The sequence below is a fragment of the Anolis sagrei genome, chromosome 2 (assembly GCF_037176765.1).
Source record: "Anolis sagrei isolate rAnoSag1 chromosome 2, rAnoSag1.mat, whole genome shotgun sequence".
NCBI classification, from domain to species: domain Eukaryota; kingdom Metazoa; phylum Chordata; class Lepidosauria; order Squamata; family Dactyloidae; genus Anolis; species Anolis sagrei.
In genome coordinates this window covers 171,995,734-172,020,586 of record NC_090022.1, presented here as the reverse complement: position 1 = coordinate 172,020,586, position 24,853 = coordinate 171,995,734, and the positions used below count along the sequence as shown (strand labels likewise).

The following is a 24,853-nucleotide window of genomic DNA, read 5'->3' as shown; positions in this document are numbered from 1 at the left end:
CCCCCAAGGTCATTTACCCGGCCCTTGCTCATGGTCAACCTAAGTCTGAAACGACTTGAAAGCACACAACAACAACAACAACAACCATCCTATCTCATCAGCCAAAAGCAGGCCCACACTTCCCACTGAAATACTAATAAGCTTATATTTGTTAAAATTGTTCTTCATTTTAATTATTGTATTGTTTTGTGTTTTTGCACTACAAATGTTGGGTTTTTTTTGCACTACAAGTAAGATATGTGCAGTGTGCATAGGAATTCATGTTTTTTTCAAATTATAATCTGGCCCTCCAACAGTTTGAGAGACTGTGAGCTGGCCCTCTGTTTAAAAAGTTTGAGGACCCCTGATCTAGTCGTTCCATTTTCCTATGTCAGTTACTCTGCATTTGCAAACGTTTGTTCAAAAAGTGTCTTGACTTTTTTCCGGAATGTTAAAAGGGAGGTGGCTGATCTAATATCTATATGGAGGGGCCACCGTCGAGAAGTCTCTGTCTCTCGTCTCCACGGTTTTTGGATTTGTAGTTCACCTACATCCAGAGATCACTGTGGACTCAAACAATGATGGATCTGGACCAGAGGCGACCCTAGGTAATTTTCAACGGTAAGCAAACAGTATTTCTCCCCCCCCCCCCCAAACCAATCACTGATATATATTTTCTGTTCGTCGTGGGAGTTCTGTGTGCCATATTTGGTTAAACTCCATCATTGGTGGAGTTCAGAATGCTCTTTGATTGTATGTAACATCTCAGTAACTACAACTCGCATATGTCAAGGTCTATTTTCCCCCAAGAGCGCCCCTGGGCAAAATCAACTATACTGCAAATGCTTACTTTGCGTAATGGGTTGAGCCCCCCCGATCTGGACCACACTCTACACAAATACTCAATATGCCCAAATGTGAACACTGGTGGAGTTTGGGGAAACTAGAATCTTGACATTTGGGAGTTGTAGTTGCTGGGATTTATTGTTCAACTACAATCACAGAGCATTTTGAACCCCACCAACAAAAGAATTGGGCCAAACCTCTCACACAGAACACCCACATGGGCCACAGCAACGCATGGCAGGGGATGGCTAGTAAATAATAACTAAATAGGTGATTCTGGGAGTTATACATTTTTCCTAGGTTTTACTGAATGACTGGTTATTCAGCTCCCTCTTTTAGGGTTTTTATTCTCATAAAGAGGAGCCCCTGGTGGCGCAGTGGGTTAAAGCACTGAGCGGCTGAGCTTGTTGATCGAAAGATTGCAGGTTCGATTCCGGGGAGCGGCGTGAGCTTCCGCTGTCAGCCCTAGCTTCTGCCGACCTAGCAGTTCGAAAACATGCAATGTGAGTAGATCAATAGGTATCGTTCCGACGGAAGGTAACAGCGCTCCATGCAGTCATGCCGGCCACATGACCTTGGAGGTGTCTACGGACAACGCCGGCTCTTCGACTTAGAAATGGAGATGAGCACCACACCCCAGAGTCAGACATGACTGGACTTAATGTCAGGGGACTACCTTTAACCTTTAAAATCCTCATAAAGAGCAGAAATACCTGAATGCTAATCAGATCTGCATTGATTATAAACCTATAAGAAATTTTTGACTCTGGGTGTTCCTAACGCATCTCGACACCGTTTAAATTGCCATGGCTCAATGCTGTGAAGTCTGGAGCGGTTTAGTTTTGCAAGTTCTTGAGCCATCTCTGCCAGAGAGTGCTGGCACAACTCCCAGGATTCTATAACATTCAAGTATTGTCAAACTTCATTAATTTGACAAGATACACCCCCTGTTTTGGAGGAGGGTCTTCAGAGGCACCAGATGAAGTTGGAAGCAGTTTCCTACTGTACATTACATTTACGCACATGAACAATTGCCAGTTTTCCATTGACTGGAAAGCCCCTGTGCCAGACACCCCTGACCACAAGAAGCCACACTGAGAGGTTGAGACACCTGGCAGCCATCTGGCATCCCATGAATCCACAGGGTCAAAGAACATTAACAATAATATTCAAAAGTAAAACAGGCAGATATTCCATATAATCTAACAAAGACATATCATAGAATCATAGAATCAAAGAGTTGGAAGAGACCTCATGGGCCATCCAGTCCAACCCCCTGCCAAGAAGCAGGAATATTGCATTCAAATCACCCTGGACAGATGGCCATCCAGCCTCTGTTTAAAAGCTTCCAAAGAAGGAGCCTCCACCACACTCCGGGGCAGAGAGTTCCACTGCTGAATGGCTCTCACAGTCAGGAAGTTCTTCCTAATGTTCAGATGGAATCTCTTTTCTTGTAGTTTGAAGCCATTGTTCCGCATCCTAGTCTCCAGGGAAGCAGAAAACAAGCTTGCTCCCTCCTCCCTGTGGCTTCCTCTCATGTATTTATACATGGCTATCATATCTCCCCTCAGCCTTCTCTTCTTCAGGCTAAACATGCTCAGCTCCTTAAGCCGCTCCTCATAGGACTTGTTCTCCAGACCCTTGATCGTTTTAGTCGCCCTCCTCTGGACACATTCCAGCTTGTCAATATTTCTCTTGAATTGTGGTGCCCAGAATTGGACACAATATTCCAGGTGTGGTCTAACCAAAGCGGAATAGAGGGGGAGCATGACTTCCCTAGATCTAGACACTATGCTCCTATTGATGCAGGCCAAAATCCCATTGGCTTTTTTTGCCACCACATCACATTGCTGACTCATGTTTAACTTGCTGTCCATGAGGACTCCAAGATCTTTTTCACACGTGCTGCTCTCGAGCCAGGCATATTCCCCCATTCTGTATCTTTGCATTTCGTTTTTCCTGCCAAAGTGGAGTATCTTGCATTTGTCACTGTTGAACTTCATTTTGTTAGTTTTGGCCCATCTCTCTAATCTGTCAAGATCGTTTTGAATCCTGCTCCTGTCCTCTGGAGTATTGGCTATCCCTCCCAATTTATAATTATATAAACTTGTTATACTGATCAAATTCACAGTAATCACAAGCAATATTATATGGTTTTTATTTATTATTTTACTAGTCGTCCCCTGCCACGCGTTGCTGTGGCCCAGTCTGGTGATCTGGAAAATAAAGTAATTAGAAAGTGTTTGTTTCTAATATATGTAATTTCTTTCTGCTTGTGGGTAAACAGTATTTCTTGCTGTTTCTTTGTCAGTGTCGATGTGGAGATTGTTTGGTTTGCCTAGTCTGGAACATGCAACATATAATTGTCCATCTTTAAGGGTCCCTTTCAAATCTATGATACTGTATGTGTGTGAATCATATATATCTATCTATATCTATGGCTTGATGGCTCTTTGTCAGGAGGGCTTTGATTACGTTTTCTTGCCCTGGTGAAGGGAGTTGGACTGGATGGCCTTGAGTATTTTCTGTTGGTCATGGGGGTTCTGTGTGGGAAGTTTGCCCCAATTCTGTCGTTGATGGGTTTCAGAATGCTCTTTGATTGTAGGTGAACTATAAATCCCAGTAACTACAACTCCCAAATGTCAAGATCTATTTCCCCTAACCCCATCTGTGTTCATATTTGGGCACATGGAATATTCGTGCCAAGTTTGGTCCAGATCCATCATTGTTTGAGTACACAGTGTTCTCTGAATGTAGTGAACTACAACTCCCAAACTCAAGGTCAATGCCCAACAAACCCTTCTAGTGATTTCTGTTGGTCATGGGAGTCCTGTGTGCCATGTTTGGTTCAATTCCTTCACTGGTGGAGTTCAGAATGCTCTTTGATTGCAAGTAAACTATAAATCCCAGCAACTACAACTCCCAAATGACAAAATCAGTTTTTTGAGTGGTGGTCACTCCTTGGGTTAGTTCGTCCAGTGGTTTTTGAGTTATGTTAATCCCACAAACGACCATTACATTTTTATTTATATAGATTTATAGATTTATTTACAGCATTTCTACCTCGCTCTTCTCACCCCCGCAGGGGGACTCAGAGCGGCTAACAATGGCAACGATTCGATGCCACAATAATTACAATTATAAAAGCAAAATAAAATCATACAATATAATACGTTAAAACAACATTAGTTATCCAATCATAAAGGCATTTCCATTATAACAATCGTCTGGTCCAATTTACTATTCAGGTGCCGTTATATCCATTAGCCAAAAGCCTGGATCCACAACCACGTCTTCAGTTTTCTTCTGAAAGAAAGGAGGGAGGATGCCGATCTAATGTCGCTGGGGAACAAATTCCACAGGTGGGGGGGTCACCACCGAGAAGGCCCTGTCCCTCGTCCCCACCAGCCGCGTTTGCGAAGCTGTTGGGACCAAGAGCAGGGCCTCACCGGCAGATCTTAGACTACGAGGCGGAACATAGAGGGAGATACGTTCAGACAAGTAAGCTGGGCCAGAGACGTATAGGGCTTTATAGGCCAAGACCAGCACTTTGAATGGTGCTCGGAAATGGACCGGCATTTTTAAACTTAATACCTTTTCAGAGTAATTGTAAAAAAAAAACAAAACCATATAATATTGCTTCTGATTATTGTGAATATATAACAAGTTTATATAATTATACGCTTAATTCTATTATTTTCTGTATAAGTGGGATATTTGTTGAGCTTACTAATTCAGGAACCCATTCATATTGTGTAAACAAAAAGCCCCAATATGTATTACTACTGATTTTTTGTAATCACCAAACATCACTTTTCAAACCAACTGTAATTTTTTCTCCAAGGTCCTGTAGGAATTGCCAAAAGGGCTGCCAGTCATCTATAAATCAATCCTTCTAATTTGTTTCTTATTATCAATTTCTGCATAAAAGTAACTCCATGGGACAGCTCTATTGCCTTTGGCGGAGTGGTAGTAGCTGGCAAGCTGTTGAATTTCTCTTGGGGAAAAGCAGTTCCCAACCAGATGAAATGCCAGCCTGTTAGCTCCAAACACAATAATATCAAGTGACACTCCATGGAAAATTTCCATGCAAACAGCCAAAACCTCCCACCATTTTGCCAGACTCTCTGCCATTGTGACGGAGTGACTGAGCGGGTGAGCAGTATAAACACACACTATAACCTCATAGATGGGTGAGCCCCAAATCATAAATGGCAAAGAGCGTATAAAGGAGGGGTAGGGAGAAACAAACAAAAGAAAGAAAGAAAAAGAACAAATCACATACACAAACGCACAAATAAAGTGGCATAGCTCACCAAGCACCACAACTCTATGATTCTATGAAAATTGTTGGCCCTATTCACAAATGATTACAATCTATCCCTTTAATTGTATGACTAAAGGTAAAAGTTTAGACCCCAAATGTTTGCTGATGTGGTGGCGAGGTCCCAAGATAGATAATAAACAATATATATCAGCGGTGGCCGGGAGGGCCTTTGCACAACTGAGACTCGTGTGCCAACTGCGACTGTACCTCATGAAGGTGGATCTGGCCAGGGTGGTCCATGCCTTAGTCACCTCCAGATTGGACTACTGTAACACACTCTACGTGGGGCTGCCCTTGAAGACGGGCCGGAAATTTCAGTTGGTTCAACGGCTGTTAACTGGTGCTTCTTACAGAGAGAGGTCAACCCTCCTGTTCAAGGAGCTCCATTGGCTGCCGTTCATTTTCCGGGCTCAATTCAAGGTGCAGGTGCTTACCTACAAAGCCCTAAATGGTTTGGGACCCACCTACCTGCGTGACCGCATTTCCGTATACGAACCCACACGATCCCTTCGTTCATCTGGTGAGGCCCTGCTCACGATCCCACCAGCATCGCAAGCACGATTGGTGGGGACGAGGGACAGGGCCTCCTCGATAGTGGCCCCCCCGACTCTGGAACTCCCTCCCCAAGGACATCAGGCACTCCCCTACACTGGCAGTCTTCAGAAGGAGCTTGAAAACATGGATGTTCCAGTGTGCCTTCCCAGATTAAGGAATCCCAAGCAATTGTCCCTAATGCACTTTATGAGAGAGTTAGAATTGTCTGCACACCCTTCTATTCCCAAAATATCCAGTCTACCTCACCTGGACATGCCCAGCATTTTTAGAATTTTAACTATTACATTTGGCCCTGCCACAGGTTTTTAACAGTGTTGTGCTGTTGTTACTGTTTTATTGTTTGCTTATGTATTGTTGCATTGTATTGTTGTCTGTTGTGTTTTTGTTAATGATGTACTTTGGGCTCGGCCTCTTGTAAGCCGCACCGAGTCCTGCAGGAGATGGTAGCGGGGTACAAATAAAGGTTTATTATATATTATTATATTATTATTTATATGCCGCTCTATCTCCCTGAGGGGACTCAGAGCGGTTTCCAAGTAACATCATCAATTCATACAGAGTAAACAACATAACCTAAGATTAACAAAACAATATAAGCATAAAAATCATTGCCATAACACATATATATTAAAAGTAATCCTGTCTGTTCAAGGCTGGGCCGAGATTAGTGCAAGCTCAAAAATTCTAGGGGGCCCGGGAATTAAGTGCAGTGTTATAGCAGGGTCTATGGCTGTTCATTTCCGGGGCCTATTAGAGGAAGTGACCTGGGTAATTGGTAGGAAGAATAAGGACATATTCAACATTGTCTAGGGCTGAGCTAGAACTAGTAATCTCAAAGGCTTGTTGAAGCCACCAGGTCTACAAGCAGGTCTTCAAGCACTTACAAAAGGAGGGATGGGGCTTGTCTAATTTCTCTGGTGAGGTTGTTCCAGAGGCAGGGGGCCACCACTGAGAAGGCTCTCTCTCGCGTCCCCACAAACCGTACTTGTGACGGTGGTGGGACCGAAAGGAGGGCCTCCCCGGATGATCTTAGAGTTAACAATGACTGGCAAATCGTTGCCAGTCCAAATTTAATCCCATTGCATCAGCAGCGGGCATGAAGAGTGATTGGTCAACTAAGTATACGAACAACTTTCCGTTTATTTTGCAAGGATATGATTTCATTGCATTTCAACATACCAGCAGTAAAGTTGTACCTGGGATTTGAGTGCATACAGGGGAGGCCCCAGTGGCGCAGTGGGTTAAACCCCTGTGTCGGCAGGACTGAAGACCGACAGGTCGCAAGTTCGAAACCGGGGAGAGCGCGGACAAGCTCCCTCTATCAGCTCCAGCTCCTCATGTGGGGACATGAGAGAAGCCTCCCACAAGGATGATAAAACATCAAAACATCCGGGCGTCCCTTGGGCAACGTCCTTGCAGACGGCCAATTCTCTCATACCAGAAGCAACTTGCAGTTTCTCAAGTCACTCCTGACACGACAAAAAAAGTGCACACAATAAGGTTTTTTTTAGTAGCATTAGCACAAGTATTTCTATCCTGCTTCCTCTCTTCCAAAGACCACTCAAAACTCAAACAGTATTCATGGAGTGAATCTAAATATCCCGAAGCCATCAGATCCTGTCTATTTTGGAAGCTAAGCAGGGTCAGCCCTACTTCGTACCTGGATGGGAATACCAGGTTCTGTAGGCTGTATTTTAGAGGAAGGTAATGGCAAACCTAGGAGAACCTTATGAAATTAATGAAACTGCTATAGTCAACAGGCAACTTTAAGGGACATATATACACCGACAAACGCACACACCCTCCCTTTCTTGCTATATATTCTAGTGCAGTGGTTCTCAACCTTCCTAATGCCACGACCCCTTAATACAGTTCCTCATGTTGTGGTGACCCCCAACCATAACCCTAACATTATGAATCGCCATGTAAATAATGATCTGAGGATGTATTTTCATTCACTGGAGCAAATTTGGCACAAATATGACCAAATTTGAATACTGGTGGGGTTGGCGGAGGGATTGATTTTGTCATTTGGGAGTTGTAGTTGCTGGGATTTATAGTTAACATGTAAACAAAGAGCATTCTGAACCCCACCAACAATGGAATTGAACCAAAGTTGGCACAGAGAACTCCCATGATCAACAGAAAATACTGGAAGGGTTTGTTGGGCGTTGACCTTGAGTTTGGGAGTTGTAGTTCGCCTACATCCAGAGATCACTGTGGGCTCAAACAATGATGGATCTGGACCAAACTTGGCACAGATACTGAATATGCCCCAATGTGAACACTGATGGGGTTTGGGGAAAATAGACTTTGACATTTGGGAGTTGTAGATACTAGGATTTATAGTTCACCTACAATTAAGGAGCGTTCTGAATCCCACCAATGATAGTATTGGGCCAAACTTCCCACACAGAACCCCCATGACCAACAGAAAATACTGTGTTTTCTGATGGTCATTGGCGACCCCTCTGACACCCCTTCGTGACCCCCTCAGGGGTCCCGACCCCCAGGTTGAGAAACACTGTTCTAGTGTAAGAGAAATGGGGAGAGGTAGCCTTAGATCTGTGTTGTCGAAGGTTGTCATGGCCAGAATCACTAGGTTGCTGTGAGTTTTTCGGGCTGTATGGCCATGTTCCAAAAGTACTCTCTACTGACGTTTCGGAGTCCCCGGTGGCGCAGTGGGTTAAACCCCTCTGCCGGCAGGACTGAAGATCGACAGGTCGCAGGTTCGAATCCGGGGAGAGGTGGATGAGCTCCCTCTATCAGCTCCAGCTCCTCATGCAGGGACATGAGAGAAGCCTCCCACAAGGATGATAAAAACATCAAATCATCCAGGCGTCCGCTAAGCAACATCCTTGCAGACGGCCAATTCTCTCACACCAGGAGTCACTCCTGACACGACAAAAAAAAAAACCAACAACAACAAAAAACACACTGACGTTTCATCCACATCTATGGCAGGTATCTTCACAACATCTGAAGATGCCTGCCATAGATGTGGATGAAACATCAGGAGAGAGTGCTTCTGGAACATGGCCATACAGCCTGGAAAACTCACAGCAACCCAGTGATTCTGGCCATGAAAGCCTTTGACAATACAATATGACTCCCAATTTATGGCAGTCCACGCTAACTAAAACCTAAGGCTACAAATCCTAACACACACTTACCTTGGAGTAAACCACACCCAACTCAATACTTCTAAGTAGAGAGTCTCTAAGCTCCTTTCCAGGGATGGGGGAAAAAGTCTTCTTAAGCGAATTCTCCTTTTCTTCTATTGTTTTGTTTTCCCATCTGACACAGAGCCTGCTGGCTATTCTGGCCGTGTTAATACCCCAGAGGAGTTAAGAGGCTTAACCTGACCATCAGTTAATTGTCTTGAGAGATGCTTTAACATGGGGTGGGTGAAGGGAATGACAGAGGTATTGTATCTCTTCTTTGTAAATCAATTAACAACCCTTCAATCATTGGATTTAATCCCGGATCCAGCTGCTCGTCGAAACTTTCAGAATGTGGCTCAAACTGTTACTGCTCCCAAAAAGGTAAAGATCTTGAAAATAATTTTTCACAAGTATTATTGACAAGTCTTTGTTACTGTTGTTGTATGGCTTCAAGTCAATGGCGACTTACGGCGTCCTCTCCTAGGGCTTTCTTGCCAGGATTTATTCCAAGGAGATTTGTCACTGCCTTCCCTGAGATTGAGCAGCTTGCTCAGTGACAAGAGTAAATATCTATGGCTAAGCAGGGATTTGAAACCTGGTCTCCCAGAGCCTGGTTTAGCAATCGCACCACTACACCACACTGACTTCTGGCAGAAAGTGGGTGCTAGAAACAATATCATACGATATCATACGAAAGCTTACTGGCACAACCTGGGGATCACAACCAGACACAGTGAAGGCATCCGCCCTTGCGCTATGCTACTCTGCTGCTGAGTATGCACGCCTAGTGTGGAACACGTCTCACCACACTAAAACAGTGGATGTGGCTCTTAATGAGACATGCCGCATTATCACGGGGTGTCTGCGCCCTACACCACTGGAGAAAATACACCGTTTAGCCGGTATTGCACCACCTGACATCCGCCGGGAAGTAGCAGCCAATAGTGAAAGGACCAAGGCAGAAACATCTCCAGCTCATCCCTTGTTTGGGCATCGGCCAGCACACCAACGACTTAAATCAAGAAATAGTTTTCTAAGATCTACAGAGACACTCGCTGGAACACCTCAGCAAGCGAGAGTCCAAAAGTGGCAGGCTCAAACCCAGAACCTCAATCAATGGCCGATACCAAATGAGAGACTCCCTCCTGGGCACACAGAAAACTGGGCGTCTTGGAAGGTGCTGAACAGACTGCGCTCTGGCACCACGAGATGCAGAGCCAATCTTAAGAAATGGGGCTACAAAGTGGAATCCATGACATGAGAGTGTGGAGAAGAGCAAACTATTATTTATTTATTATTTATTATTTACAGCTTTTATATTCCGCCCTTCTCACCCCTCAGGGCGGATTACAGTGTACACATATATGGCAAACATTCAATGCCAATTTTTGACATACAAACATATACAGACATACACAGAGGCTATTTAACTTTTTCTGGCTGCCAGGGGAGCTGTCGCTTTCATCATCCATCTGCGACGCTGATGAAGCACTTCCACATTCCCCACATGCTTCCCCGCTGGAATGCTTTGCTGGAGTCTTCTTTAAAAACCTACAACAACCCACTTTTAAAATGCTGTTTATATTTATTCCTGTTTTAATGTTTACATATTTGTATATTTTAAATTGTATGATGATTCTTTTATGTGAACCTGCTTTGAATTTCCTGTGGGGCATAAATATAATAATAACAACAACAACAACAACAACAACAACAAGAACAACAACAACAACCCAGTCCCTCACAGATTTCTAGTCCGCCTGGTAAGGCCCTGAGATTAGTTCAGGTCTAGCCAATCTAGGCTTCCTGCTGTATAAAGTGACAAAAGTTTATTTATTTATTTATGATATTTATAGCCTGCCTTCCTCAGCTATACGGTGACTCAAGGTGGATTACAGATTGGCACAATTCAATGCCAGGCATTCATAAAAGTGCCATTAAAAACAATCAAGATTAAAAACAATCAACAGAAAGGAGGAAACCATGAAAATGAACAAAATCTGGCTACCAGTATTAAAAAACTCTAAAATTACAACAGCACAACAACAGAGAGGAAACAAACAAGGACATCTAATCACCTCTTAACAAAAGTTTGCTCTAGGCAATGTCAGGCCATTATATGTTAATCAAGGTGGTCAGTTGAAACATTCACACCTAGCTCCAGCAGACAAGAGTCCTTTGTCTCACCCTGGTCATTCCACAGATATATAAACCCTTTTTCCTAGTTCCAAAACACCTCACTACCTCTGAGGATGCTTGCCATAGATCAGTGTTTCTCAACCTGGGGGTCGGGACCCCTGAGGGGGTCGTGAGGGGGTGTCAGAGGGGTCGTCAAAGACCATAAGAAAACCCAGTATTTTCTTATGGTCATGGGGAATCCATGTGGGACGTTTGAGCCAATTCTATCGGTGGTGGAGTTCAGAACGTTCTTTGATTGTAATGAACTATAAATCCCAGTAACTACAACTCCCAAATGTCAAGATCTATTTTCCCCAGATTCCACCAGTGTTCACATTTGGGCAGATTGAGTATTTGTGTCAAGTTTGGTCCAGATCCACCATTGCATGAGTCCACTGTGCTCTCTGGATATAGGTGAACTACAACTCCCAAACTCAAGGTCAATGCCCATCAAACCCTCCCAGTGTTTTCCATTCGTGATGGGAGCCAAGTTTGGTTCAAATCCATAGCTGGTGGAGTTTATATCAGTGTTTGAATGCAATTTTCCTGCTTCTTGGCAGGGGGTTGGACTGGATGGCCCATGAGGTCTCTTCCAACTCTTTGATTCTATGATTCAAAACACCTGGAGGGTGAGTCTACGGCTTTGGTTGCCCTGGTGGATGATCTCCGCAGGGAGATTATAAGTGAACTATAAATCCCTGCAACTACAACTCCCAAATTACAAAATCAATCCTCCCCAACCCCACTAGCATTCACATTTGGGTGTATTGGGTATTTGTGCCCAGTTTGGTCCAGTGAATGAAAAGGCATCCTGCATATCAGATATTTACATTATGATTTATAACAGTAGTAAAATGACTGTTATGAAGTAGCAACGAAAACAATGTTATGGTTGGGGGTCACCACATCATGAGGGACTGTATTAAGGGGTCACGGCATTAGGAAGGTTGAGAACCACTGCCATAGATGCAGGCGAAACGTCAGGAGAGAATGCCTCTAGACCATGGCCATATAGCCTGAAAAAACCTACAACAACCCAATCAAGATTACAATATAAAACATAAATAAAAACTGTTAAAGCGTATAATAATTGGTGTCATCTTGTTAAAAACATTATCCAGTACCATTGTCTGGCCATTCCATGTTCATCATTCATAGTTTCGTGTTATCTATTCCGCTGCATTCTCAAAAGCTTACTCAAAGAGCCAGGTCTTTACTTTTTTGGGGAAAGTCCGGAGGGAGGGAGCCAATCTAATATCCCTGGGGAGGGAGTTCCATAGCCGGGTCAACTCTCATTTGACTATTGGGCTGCAGAAAATGGAGATTATCAAACCCTTGTTCAGATTGTATGGCTGTCAGTCTGCATTTTCAAGCTTGGCCCTAATTTTGGATGACATGGTTGTCAAACTGCATTCCCAAGCTTGGCCTTACCAATGAAGTGCCCCAGATGGTAGATTTTTGGTTATCATAAAGTGAAAGAAAACATTACTTCATTACTTTCCTGTTTTGGTATTTAACTGCTAGGGAAGAGAAGAGGTGCTTGCGGCATTTTCTGTCTCCTTGTGCCAAAGTTACTTTGCTAGCTGTGGGTCCTGTGGTTGTGTGCCTTCAAGTTGTTTCCGACCCATGGCAACCCTAGGACAAAACCTATCACAGGGTTTTCTTGGCAAGATTTCTTCAGAACAGGCTTGCACTGCCTTCCTCTGAGGCTGAAAGACTGAATTGCCCAAGGTCCAGCCTATAGGTTTCATGGCTGAGTGCAAATTTGAATCCAGCTTTCCAGAGTTGGAGTCTGTGCAGAAGTTATTAATACTTTGCATGTTTTAAACTGTATATATATGTGTGTTTGGGTTAGCTACAGTAACACTAGAGCAACCTATTTCAGAGATCCTCAGTCAGTGTTACCATGGAGACCAAGGCAAGCTGGCAGAAGGAGAAGTGGGAGGAGCCAAGTGGAGAGAGTTTTGAAAACAGACAGTTTGAGAGTCAGTTAGGAGTTGATTTTGTATCTGAGAGGAGTAAAAGAGTGGAAGTGAAGAGCAGAGTGGGAGAGTGAAGTGTGAAGCAAAGAATTGTGGCTTTGGGAAGCCTGAATAGCTACTGGAGGTTTCCCAGTCTAAGGAGGCTGAAAGGAGAAACATAGCCAGTTTTCTTTAGTCAAAGGAAAGGCTAAAGGATAAGCTTGGTAACTTATTTGATCAAGGAAAGATCAAATAGGGAAGATAGTCCTGTACTGAAACATTATTTAGTAATAAGAGCTTCACCTCAGTAAGATACTGTGTAACCTGGAAGAGTGAAATGTTTAACTAACCAAGTATTATTCAAAGTTCTATAAAATAAGTTACAATCTTGCAACCACACGCTTTGTACTCAATAAACCAGTTATCTTTTGTTGAAGACAGTCTCATCTCCATCCATTCTGTGTCTGTATTGCCATATCTCACAGTAATACCTCATATCTCACGTTAGTGGCAGTTACCATAGATTACATATAACAATTGGCCTCCACTATACCAGTTGGTGGCAGAATTCAGAGAAATAAACAATAAATCTCCCTCTATTCTCCTGTCACACGACAGCACGTGTGCTTTCTCTCCACTCTGATCACCTCCTCGCAGAGTCTAATGCTCAAACCACTACATCAGGCTGGCTCCTTAGCTGTGGATCTTATTGAACCTCACTTTTGTTACAGTAAGTGGTAGCAGGATCAAGTGTGTGTTAAAGAAAAACCTTATGATGTTAATTATTATGTGTAGCTGGTAATGAAGGTTAACCATCATGTTTGGGCCACACCTGGTGGGGTATAACTGTATGGATTTAAGACAGTGGTTCTCAACCTTCCTAATGCCGTGACCCCTTAATGCACTTCCTCATGTTGTGGTGACCCCCTACCAAAACTTCATAACTGTGATTTTGCATCTACACCAGTGGTCCTCATCCTTCCAAATGCCACGACCCCTTAATACAGTGACACCCAACCATCTTCTTGTGTGGTGACCCCCAACCATCACAAGTATTATTTTCATTGCTACTTCATAACTGTAATTTTGCATCTACACCAGTGGTTCTCATCCTTCCGAATGCCGCGACCCCTTAATACAGTTCCTCATGTTGTGGTGACCTCCAAACATAACTTCATAACTGTAAGTTTGCATCTATAGTAGTGGTTCTCAATCTTCCTAATGTTGTGGTGACCCCCAACCATAACTTCATAGCTGTAATTTTGCATTTACACCAGTTGTTCTCAACCTTCCTCATGTTGCGGTGACCCCCAACCATCACATTATTTTCGTTGCTACTGTACTTCATACTGTAATTTGGCTTCTGTTATGAATCATAATGTAAACATCTGATATGCAGGATGTATTTTCATTAACTGGACCAAATTTGGCACAAATACCCAATACACCCAAATTTGAATACCGGTGGCGTTGGAGGGGGAGTTGATTTTGTCATTTGGGAGTTGTAGTTGCTGGGATTTATAGTTCACCTGCAATCAAAAAGCATTCTGAACTCCACTCGCAACATAATTGAACCAAACTTGGCACACAGAACTCTTATGACCAATGGAAAATACTGGAAGGGTTTGGTGGGCACTGACCTTGAGTTTAGGAGTTGTAGTTCACCTACATCCGGAGGGCACTGTGGATTCAAACAATGATGGATCTGGGGTAAACTTGGTACAAATACTCAATATGCCCAAAGGGGAACACTGTTGGAGTTTGGGGGAAATAGAGCTTGACATTTGGGAGTTGTAGTTGCTGGGACAGCCCCATGGTTGCCATGGCAGACATGAAGTCCTGAGCCGCTCCTAATAGGGTAGCCTCGGCATGTACATTGAAGTCCCCCAGCACAAGGAGCCGTTGGGACTCCAATGCCAAACTCGAGACCACTCCCCTAGCTCAGGTAGCGAGACCGTAGTGCAGCGAGGTGGACGGTACACTAACAGAATCCTTATTCTGTCCTGGTCACCCACCCTCTGATGGACACATTCAAAATTGGTGGCTGCAGGATGGGGCCCCTGGTCAGAGGGATGGTATCTCTATAGACCACTGTCACCCCGCCTCCCCGCCCTCCTGATCTCGGCTGGTGCTGCACGGAGAAACCTGGTGGGCAAAGCTTTTAAATATTCAGTTGGTTCAACAACTATTCTCCCTCTATATTTTGGTGAGCTAGTCTGTAGTGGAGGTGTGCCTCGTTAAAATTTGGTAGGCTCCTGCTGATCATTATAACTTGGTTTGGCTCAGCAGTGCAATTCGTTGTAATTGGTTTGGCAGCGGTGCAATTTGTTATACCAGGCTAGAGCAAGATTTGGGATATCAGCATGAAGGCTTTGGTTGGCGTTGCCAAATTATTCCCCCCCTCCCCCCAACACACACATTTTTAATATTCCAGCTTTTCCAACTTGCAACTTTGATCTTTTCAGCCAACTTGTATAGCATGTACAGCATTGCAGTAATGAGATCCCTACATCTAATCAAACATCTGTCTAACAGTTAAGGTGTGTCTGTGCTTAACAACTTTAGCATTATTGTCAGAGACACAAAGCAGCTATTCTAATAACAGTTGTTTCATTAAAATGTATTGCCTTTCAACTTTCACTTTTAATACCAGTCCGGGGGCCACGCCTCCTCGAACGCACGCCTCTCGGAGTTAAAGGGCTGGCCCTGGGGCAGGGAGGGAGAAATATGCTATGCCAGGTTGGGGGCGGGAAGGATGGAGGACTAGGAAGGAAAATTACTTCCCCCAAACTTCAAACACAATGCAAGCACACTGCCTGGTCCCCACCCAAAATTATTAATCACCAACTTTCTTGAGAAGCAGCCAAATATCTGGCCCACCCCTGTCCTACGGAAAGGATGCAATGCCTGCAAGGATGGGTGGGGGAATGACTGCAGGACTAACTGGATCTATAAACAAGCATTGTCAGAGCCATGCCAACTCCAGAGCTCGGCTGCTGTGTTCCAATACACACACTAATAATGACACTGTGAGCTGCACCAAATATTCATTCGGCCTCGGTATGACTTTCACTCTCCTTTTCAGCCCATGCTTTCTATGTGCGGAGAGGTGGGGGTCCTAGTGGGTAGGTGTGTGGCTTAAAGAAGGGCTTCTTTCATCCTCACGCCTTCCCACCAGGACCCTCCCTCGAGCATAAGCCGAGGGGTGCTTTTTCAGCCCTAAAAAAGGGCTGAAAAACTCGGCTTATAGTCGAGTATATACGGTATAGTGTTGGAAGAAACCACCAGGGTCATTATTATTATTATTATTATTATTATTATTATTGTTATTATTACTATTATTATTATTAAGTCAACTGTCTTGGTGGAAACAGAAGAACGACCTGCCTCAGGGGAGCATGCTCGCTCCATCCATGTTCAACATCTACACAAATGACCAGCCACAGCCAGAAGGGACAGAGAGTTTCATTTATGCTGATGATCGTGCCATTAGCGCTCCAGCAGGGAGCTTTGAGACAGTTGAACAGAAGCTCTCCGAAGCTCTAGGTGCTCTAACTGCCTATTACAGGGAAAACCAATGGATCCCTAATCCATCTAAAACACAGACATGTGCCTTTCACCTTAAGAACAGACAAGCATCCCGAGCTCTGAGGATTACCTGGGAAGGAATCCCACTGGAGCATTGCAGCACACCCAAATACCTGGGAGTCACTCTGGACCGTTCTCTGACCTACAAGAAGCACTGTCTGAACATCAAACAAAAAGTGGGTGCTAGAAACAATATCATATGAAAGCTGACTGGCACAACCTGGGGATCACAACCAGATACAGTGAAGACATCTGCCCTTGCGCTATGCTACTCTGCTGTTGAGTACGCATGCCCAGTGTGGAACACATCTCACCACACTAAAACAGTGGATGTGGCTCTTAATGAGACATGCTGCATTATCACGGGGTGTCTGCGCCCTACACCACTGGAGAAATTACACTGCTTAGCCGGTATTGCACCACCTGACATCCGACGGGAAGTAGCAGCCAATAGTGAAAGGACCAAGGCAGAGACATCTCCAGCTCATTCCATGTTTGGGTATCAGCCAGCACGTCCACGACTTAAATCAAGAAATAGTTTTCTTAGATCTACAGAGACACTCGCTGGAACACCTCAGCAAGTGAGAGTTCAAAAGTGGCAGGCTCAAACCCAGCAGCTCAATCCGTGGGTGATACCAGATGAGAGACTCCCCCCTGGGCACACAGAAGACTGGGCGACTTGGAAGGCGCTGAACAGACTTCGCTCTGGCACCACGAGATGCAGAGCCAACCTTCAGAAATGGGGCCACAAAGTGGAATCCACAACATGCGAGTGTGGAGAAGAGCAAACCACTGACCACCTGCTGCAATGCAACCTGAGCCCTGCCACATGCACGATGGAGGACCTTCTTGCAGCAACACCAGAGGCACTCCAAGTGGCCAGATACTGGTCAAAGGACATTTAATCAGCTACCAAGTTTGCAAAATTTGTGGGTTTTTTATCTGTTTGTTTGTTTTGTTCTGTTAGAAATGTAATACAATGTTCTGGTTGCGGATGACACGATAAATAAATAAATAAATATCAACTTTATTTGTACCCCGCTAACATCTCCCGAAGGACTCGGTGCGGCTCGGTCATCCAGTACAATCCCATTCTGCCATGCAGGAACCCACAATCAAAGCACCCCCAACAGTTGGTCATCCTGCCTCTGCTTAGAAATCTCCAGAGAAGGAAACTCCAACACACTCTGAGGAAGCAGAATATTCCATTGCTGAACAGCCCTAAACATTAGGAAGACTTTTCAAAAGTTTAGGTGGAATTTCTTTCCATTTATTTATTCATTTATTTATTTACTGACTGTATTTGTCTCCTGCCTTTCCCAGCCTGTAGGCGACTCAAGGCAGTTAACAGGGTAAAATTCAATGCTTACAATATCATAAATACAATATAAACATAACATATAATAAAAACCAAACATATCAATTTATATACCGTATATACTCGAGTATAAGCCGACCCGAATATAAGCCGAGGCACCTAATTTTACCACAAAAAACTGGAAAAATGGATTGACTCAAATATAAGTCGAGGGTGGGAAATGCAGCAGCTACTGGTAAATTTCAAAATAAAAATAGATACCAATAAAATTATATTAATTTAGGCATCAGTAGGTTAAATGGTTTTGATTATTTACATAAAACTGTAATTCAAGATAAGACTGTCCAACTCTGATTAAACCATTATTCTAACCTTCTTCAATGTAAATATGCTTACATGTCCTCCAATAATAATAGAGTAAAATAATAATAATAATAATAATAATAGAGTAAAATAATAAATGTAACAATAACAATAATAAAATAATAAATGTAATAATAACAACAATAATAAAATAATAAATGTAATAATAATAATAAATAGAGTAAAATAATAAATGTAATAATAACAACAATAATAATAAAATAATAAATGTAACAACAACAACAACAAAAGAACAACAAAGTAAAATAATAAATAACATTGACTCGAGTATAAGCCAGAGGAGACTTTTTCAGCCTAAAAAAAGGACTGAAAAACTAGGCTTATACTCGAGTATATACAGTATATAAAAATGCTCGGTGCGTTTTTAGTCACATCACAAGACACCTACTAACCCAAGGAGTGACCATCACTCAAAAAAATTTGATTTTGTCATTTGGGAGTTGTAGTTGCTGGGATTTATAGTTCACCAACAATCAAAGAGCATTCTGAACTCCACCAATGATAGAATTGAACCAAACTTGGCACACAGTTCTCCCATGACCAACAGAAAATACTGGAAGGGTTTGGTGGGCAGTGTCCTTTGGTTTTTGGAGTTGTAGTTCACCTACATCCAGAGATCACCGTGGACTCAAACAATGATGGATCTGGACCAAACTCTACACGAATACTCAATATGCCCAAATGTGAACACTGGTGGAGTTTGGGGAAAATAGAATCTTGACATTTGGGAGTTGTAGTTACTGGGATTTATAGACGAACCTCAAACTTTTTAAACAGAGGGCCAAGTCACAGTCCCCCAAACTGTTGGAGGGCTGTATAATAATTTGAAGGGGAAAAAAAAACATGAATTCCTATGCACACTACACATAACTTATTTGTAGTGCAAAAGACACTTAAAAACAATACAATAATTAAAATGAAGAACAATTTTAACAAATATAAAATTATTAGTATTTCAACGGGAAGTGTGGCCCTGCTTTTGGCTGATGAGATAGGATCATGATTGTTGTTGTGTGCTTTCAAGTCATTTCAGACTTAGGTTGACCCTGAGCGAGGGCCGGATGAATGACCTTGGAGGGCCGCATCCGGACCCTGGGCCTTAGTTTGAGGACCCCTTCTCTAGTGCCTCACCCACAGTTTAGCCCACAGAAGTAATGCAAGTTACCTGAGAAGGCAAATGTCCTTGGAAAGTCACAGGGAAGACTTGCTATGTCCTTTGTTCATGTATTGGGCTGAATTCTTTAACAGCTGTCAGCATTATGTTCTTCTTCTGAGGAAACAAACAAGAATGAAGCAATTAGTGAGTGGGCATCCTTTGATTTTTGTTCCATGTTGTAAATCACAGTATACCTCTTTATTTCGGTTGCTAAGCTAACTGCTTTGGTTAACTGCTGATGGTGGAAAGGCAAGGAATACTTTTAAATGCACAATGTAGAAAAACATGCCAAGAATAAGTCTGGATATTCTGAGAATCTGAGAGCATTGCCACTGATGAAGCACATACAAAGTTTTGTGTGAGCAATAATTCTATTTCTGCATTACAGAATAATTCTGTTATAAGGTAGCAGACTCTAAATATGAATTTGGGAAGAATTTAGGAATATTATTTGTTTGTTTATTTATTTGGTCTACAGCTTCCAGGACCCTATGAACCAGCGCGGAGATTAAGATCTTCCGGGGAGGCTCTACTTTCCGTCCCACCATTGTCACAGGCACGATTGATGGGGACGAGACACAGGGCCTTCTCGGTGATTGCTCCCTGGCTGTGGAACTCCCTTCCTGGTGAGATCAGGTCGGCCTCCTCCCTCCTGTCTTTTAGAAAGATGGTAAAAACTTGGCTGTGGGACCAAGCTTTCGGGACAGGGCAATAAAGCGGCAATAGGAAAGATGACCAGGCCAATTAGATTTGACTTGGATGACTATTTTAATATTTTGATTTTTTAAAATGTTTATCAGTCATTCAGTCAGTAGCCTTTATTTTGGTCAACAAACCATCGGCTATTGCTTGTGAATTTGTGTCCTGGCATTGAATGTTTGCCGTGTATATGCTGTGCTCCATCCTGAGTCCCCTTTGGGGTTTTTTTTTTGTTGTGTCAGGAATGACCTGAGAAACTGCAAGTCGCTTCTGGTGTGAGAGAATTGGCTATCTGCAAGGACATTGCCCAAAGGACGCCTGGATGATTTTTGATGTTTTATCATCCTTGTGGAAAGCTTCTCTCATGTCCCCGCATGAGGAGCTGGAATTGATAGAGGGAGCGCATTCGCCTCTCCCCGGATTCGAAACTGCAACCTGGGGGCTCTGTGTGCCAAGTTTGGTCTTTATTGGTCATTGGATGATGGTCACAGTGGTTTCAGTAAGTGAGTGAAAATACTGCAAATCCCATCATCCATGGTCCATTCCCCTTAGAACTGCATAAGGATGTAGAGTGGGTCATGAGTACTCTGTGTGCCAAGTTTGGGCCTGGTCTGTGATTTGTAGGCTGCAGTGTTCTGTGGGAAGGGAATCGGGTTAAGGTACTGCTAATCCCATCATTCGTGGCCCATCCTGCCCTAAATTGTACCAGGTTGTAAAGTGGGTCATTGGGCCTCTGTGTGCCAAGTTTGGTCCTGATCCGTCATTGGTGTGGGCAACAGTGCTATAAGGTAGTGAGTTAAAGTAGTGCAAGTCCCATCATCCATGGTCCATCCTCCCTCAAACTGCACCAGGATGTAGAGTGGGTCTTGCAGGGGGTGTGTGTGTGTCTGTGTGCCAAATTTGGTCTTGTTCTGTCATTGTTGGGGGCCACAAGGTGTTTTGGACTTCAACTCCCACCATTCCTGAAAGCCTCAGACCCTTACCTTTTCCCTCTCAGCCACTTCAGAATGTTAGAATGTTGAGGCTGGCCTATCAGAAACCATATGCAAATTATACCATAGTGGCAATCAATCAGAATGTTACAATGTTGAGATATTGTACCACAGTGGCAGCCAATCAGAAAGCTGCAATACACACCTATGTTTGCCCTCCGCATACATATAGATTGTTCTCTCAGCCCTGTTATATGCTTGCGAAATGTGGACTGTCTACAGAAGTCACACTCAACTCCTGGAACAATTCCATCAGTGTTTCCTCCAAAAAGTTCCATCAGTATTTCTTCCAAAAAATCCTGCAAATCTCTTGGGAAGACAGACAGACAAATGTCCGCGTCCCGGAAGAAGCAAAGATGACCAGCCTTGATGCAATCATCTTACACCATCAACTGCTGGACTAGCCACTTTGTCCGAATGCCCGATCACTGTCTCCCAAAGCAGTTACTATACTCCCAACTCAGGAATGAAAAATGGAATGTTGGTGGACAGGAAAAGAGATTTAAAGATGGGCTTAAAGCCGACCTTAAAAACTGTGGCATAGACACTGAAAACTGGGAAGTCCTGTTCCTTAACAGCTGGAGGTCAGCTGTGACCCATAGTGCTGTGGAATTTGAAGAGGCTCAAATGGAGAGCAAAAGGGAGAAACACATCAAGAGTAAGGTGCGTCAAGCCGACCCTGACTTGGACCGCCTTCTATTTGGAAACTGATTTCCTCACTGCGGAAGAACATGAGAACCAAGAACAGGGCTTTACAGTCATCTATGGACCCGCCACCAAGATCCTATGCTTGGAAGGCCATCCTACTCAGATATGAGTGATCACCGATACGGGAATGATGAAAGCCAAGCTTCTGGAGATGGCGTGTCATTTTAATAGTTTTAATTGTATTTTTCATTTTTATGCTTCATATTGATGTGTATGTGCTTTGTTTTAATATGCATTGTGTCATGTTTGCTGTTAGCTGCCTTGAGTTCCTATATCGGGAAAGAAGCAGGACTAAAAGTAAATAAGAATAAAATAAGTACAATATAAGCAAAAAGTAGTCTTACTTTTAAGTCTATTTATGGCTTTTAGGGCAGAGACATCACACTGGCAACAAAGATCCGCATAGTCAAAGCAATGATATTCCCTGTAGTCACCTACGGATGTGAGAGCTGGACCATAGGGAAGGCTTTGCGAAGGAAGATAGATGCTTTTGAACTGTGGTGTTGGAGGAAAGTGCTGAGAGTGCCTTGGACTGCGAGAAGATCCAACCAGTCCATACTTCAGGAAATAAAGTCCAACTGCTCATTGGAGGGAAGGATAGTAGAGGCCAAGATGAAGTACTTTGGCCACATCATGAGAAGAAAGGAAAGCTTAGAGAAGACAATTAAGCTGGGGAAAATGGAAGGAAAAAGGAAGAGGGGCTGACCAAGGGCAAAATGGATGGATGGCATCCTTGAAGTGACTGGATTGACCTTGAAGGAGCTAGGGGTGGTGACAGTTGACAGGGAGCTCTGGCATGGACTATTCCATGAAGTCACAAAGAGTCGGAAACGACTGAACGAATGAACAACAAACAAATGGCTTTTAAGACGTAAAAATATACTAAGTTTTGTCCTCTTCTCCCTTAGACCACACTCCTTGAGCATTTGCCCAAATAGATAAGCATCTACTGACCTCACATATCTAGCCTACCCCTGCTATAAATCAATGGATTTTAGTAAAAATAGAGACAGGGTGTACATCAAAACTTGGAACTGTGGAATTACTTCCAGGAATACTGATGCTATTGATGGCTTCTGAGGGTTCCAGTGAGATCTGTATCTCAGTATTCAGATCTGATATCCCACAGACTTTTAAACTCAAGATCTCCTGCCCCCCTCCCCAGTGCTCTTCCGTTTCACATACTCCAAGGACATTTCAAATATCTGGTTAGAAAGTTATTATATTTTATACTATTCAGATCCTTCTACCTGTTGCTGTATGCATTCAAGTAATTTCCGACCAATGGATACCTGAAGGCAACCCTCTTGTAGTGTTTACTTGGCAAAATTTATTTACAGGAGGTTTGCCATTGCCCTCATAGAATCAAAGAGTTGGAAGAGACCTCATGGGCCATCCAGTCCAACCCCCTGCCAAGAAGCAGGAATATTGCATTCAAATCACCCCTGACAGATGGCCATCCAGCCTCTGTTTAAAAGCTTCCAAAGAAGGAGTCTCCACCACACTCCGGGGCAGAGAGTTCCACTGCTGAACGGCTCTCACAGTCAGGAAGTTCTTCCTCATGTTCAGATGGAATCTCTTGTAGTTTGAAGCCATTGTTCCGCGTCCTAGTCTCCAAGGAAGCAGAAAACAAGCTTGCTCCCTCCTCCCTGTGGCTTCCTCTCACATATTTATACATGGCTATCATGTCTCCTCCCAGCCTTCTCTTCTTCAGGCTAAACATGCCCAGCTCCTTAAGCTGCTCCTCATAGGGCTTGTTCTCCAGATCCTTGATTATTTTAGTCGCCCTCCTCTGGACACATTCCACCTTGTCAATATCTCTCTTGAATTGTGGTGCCCAGAAGTGGACACAATATTCCAGGTGTGGTCTAACCAAAGCAGAATAGAGGGGTAGCATGACTTCCCTAGATCTAGACACTGTGCTCCTATTGATACAGGCCAAAATCCCATTGGCTTTTTTTGCCGCCACATCACATTGTTGGCTCATGTTTAACTTGTTGTCCACGAGGACTCCAAGATCTTTTTCACACGTACTGCTCTCGAGCCAGGCATTGTCCCCCATTCTGTATCTTTGCATTTCGTTTTTCCTGCCAAAGTGGAGTATCTTGCATTTTTCCCTGTTGAACTTCATTTTGTTAGTTTTGGCTCATCTCTCTAGTTTGTCAAGATCATTTTGAATCCTGCTCCTGTCCTCTGGAGTATTGGCTATCCCTCCCAATTTGGTGTCGTCTGCAAACTTGATGATCCTGCCTTCTAACCTTTCATCTAAGTCATTAATAAAGATGTTGAACAGGACCGGGCCCAGGACGGGACCCTGCGGCACTCCGCTCGTCACTTCTTTCCAGGATGAAGAGGAAGCATTGGTGAGCACCCTCTGTGTTCGTCCATTTAACCAATTACTGATCCACCTCACCGTAGTTTTGCCTAGCCCACACTGGACTAGTTTGTTTGCCAGAAGGTCGTGGGGGACGTTGTTGAAGGCCTTACTGAAATCCAGGTACGCTACATCCATGGCATTCCCTGCATCTACCCAGCTTGTAACTCTATCGAAAACAGAGATGAGATGAGTCTGGCATGATTTGTTTTTGATAAATCCATGTTGACTATTAGTGATGACCGCATTTGTTTCTAAGTGTTTGCAGACCACTTCCTTAACAATCTTTTCCAGAATCTTGCCTGGTATCGACATGAGGCTGAGCGGACAGTAATTGTTTGGGTCATCCTTTTTTCCCTTCTTGAAGATTGGGACCACATTGGCCCTCCTCAGTCTGCTGGAACTTCTCCCGTTCTCCAAGAACTCTCAAAGATGATTGCCAATGGTTCCGAAATGACTTCCGCTAGTTCCTTCAATACTCTTGGGTGTAGTTGATCTGGCCCTGGGTACTCTTCTTGGGCTTGAAGTCATCTTGTGAGTTTCAAGGGATTTCATCCCTGGGTTTGTGGAATGCAAGTCCCATACTGAAACCACTACAATACATTGGTTCCTTGTCATTATTTA

The 24,853-nt window shown here is 43.6% G+C and overlaps 1 protein-coding gene across 4 annotated transcripts in view; it reads right to left on the bottom strand.

Annotated features, from left to right (window-relative positions):
• The window catches only part of S1PR2 (sphingosine-1-phosphate receptor 2), a 122,975-nt gene that overhangs the window by 10,440 nt on the left and 87,682 nt on the right, over window positions 1-24,853 (bottom strand). For 2 of the 4 annotated variants that reach the window (XM_067464135.1, XM_067464134.1), the window contains one exon: window positions 19,466-19,570. The exons of 1 other annotated variant lie outside the window; for it this stretch is intronic. The gene's annotated coding sequence lies outside the window, so the exon portion shown is untranslated. Of the gene's footprint in view, window positions 1-8,880; window positions 9,083-19,465; window positions 19,571-24,853 lie in introns of those variants that run through there. One more of the 4 variants, XM_067464136.1, reaches the window with a different exon arrangement.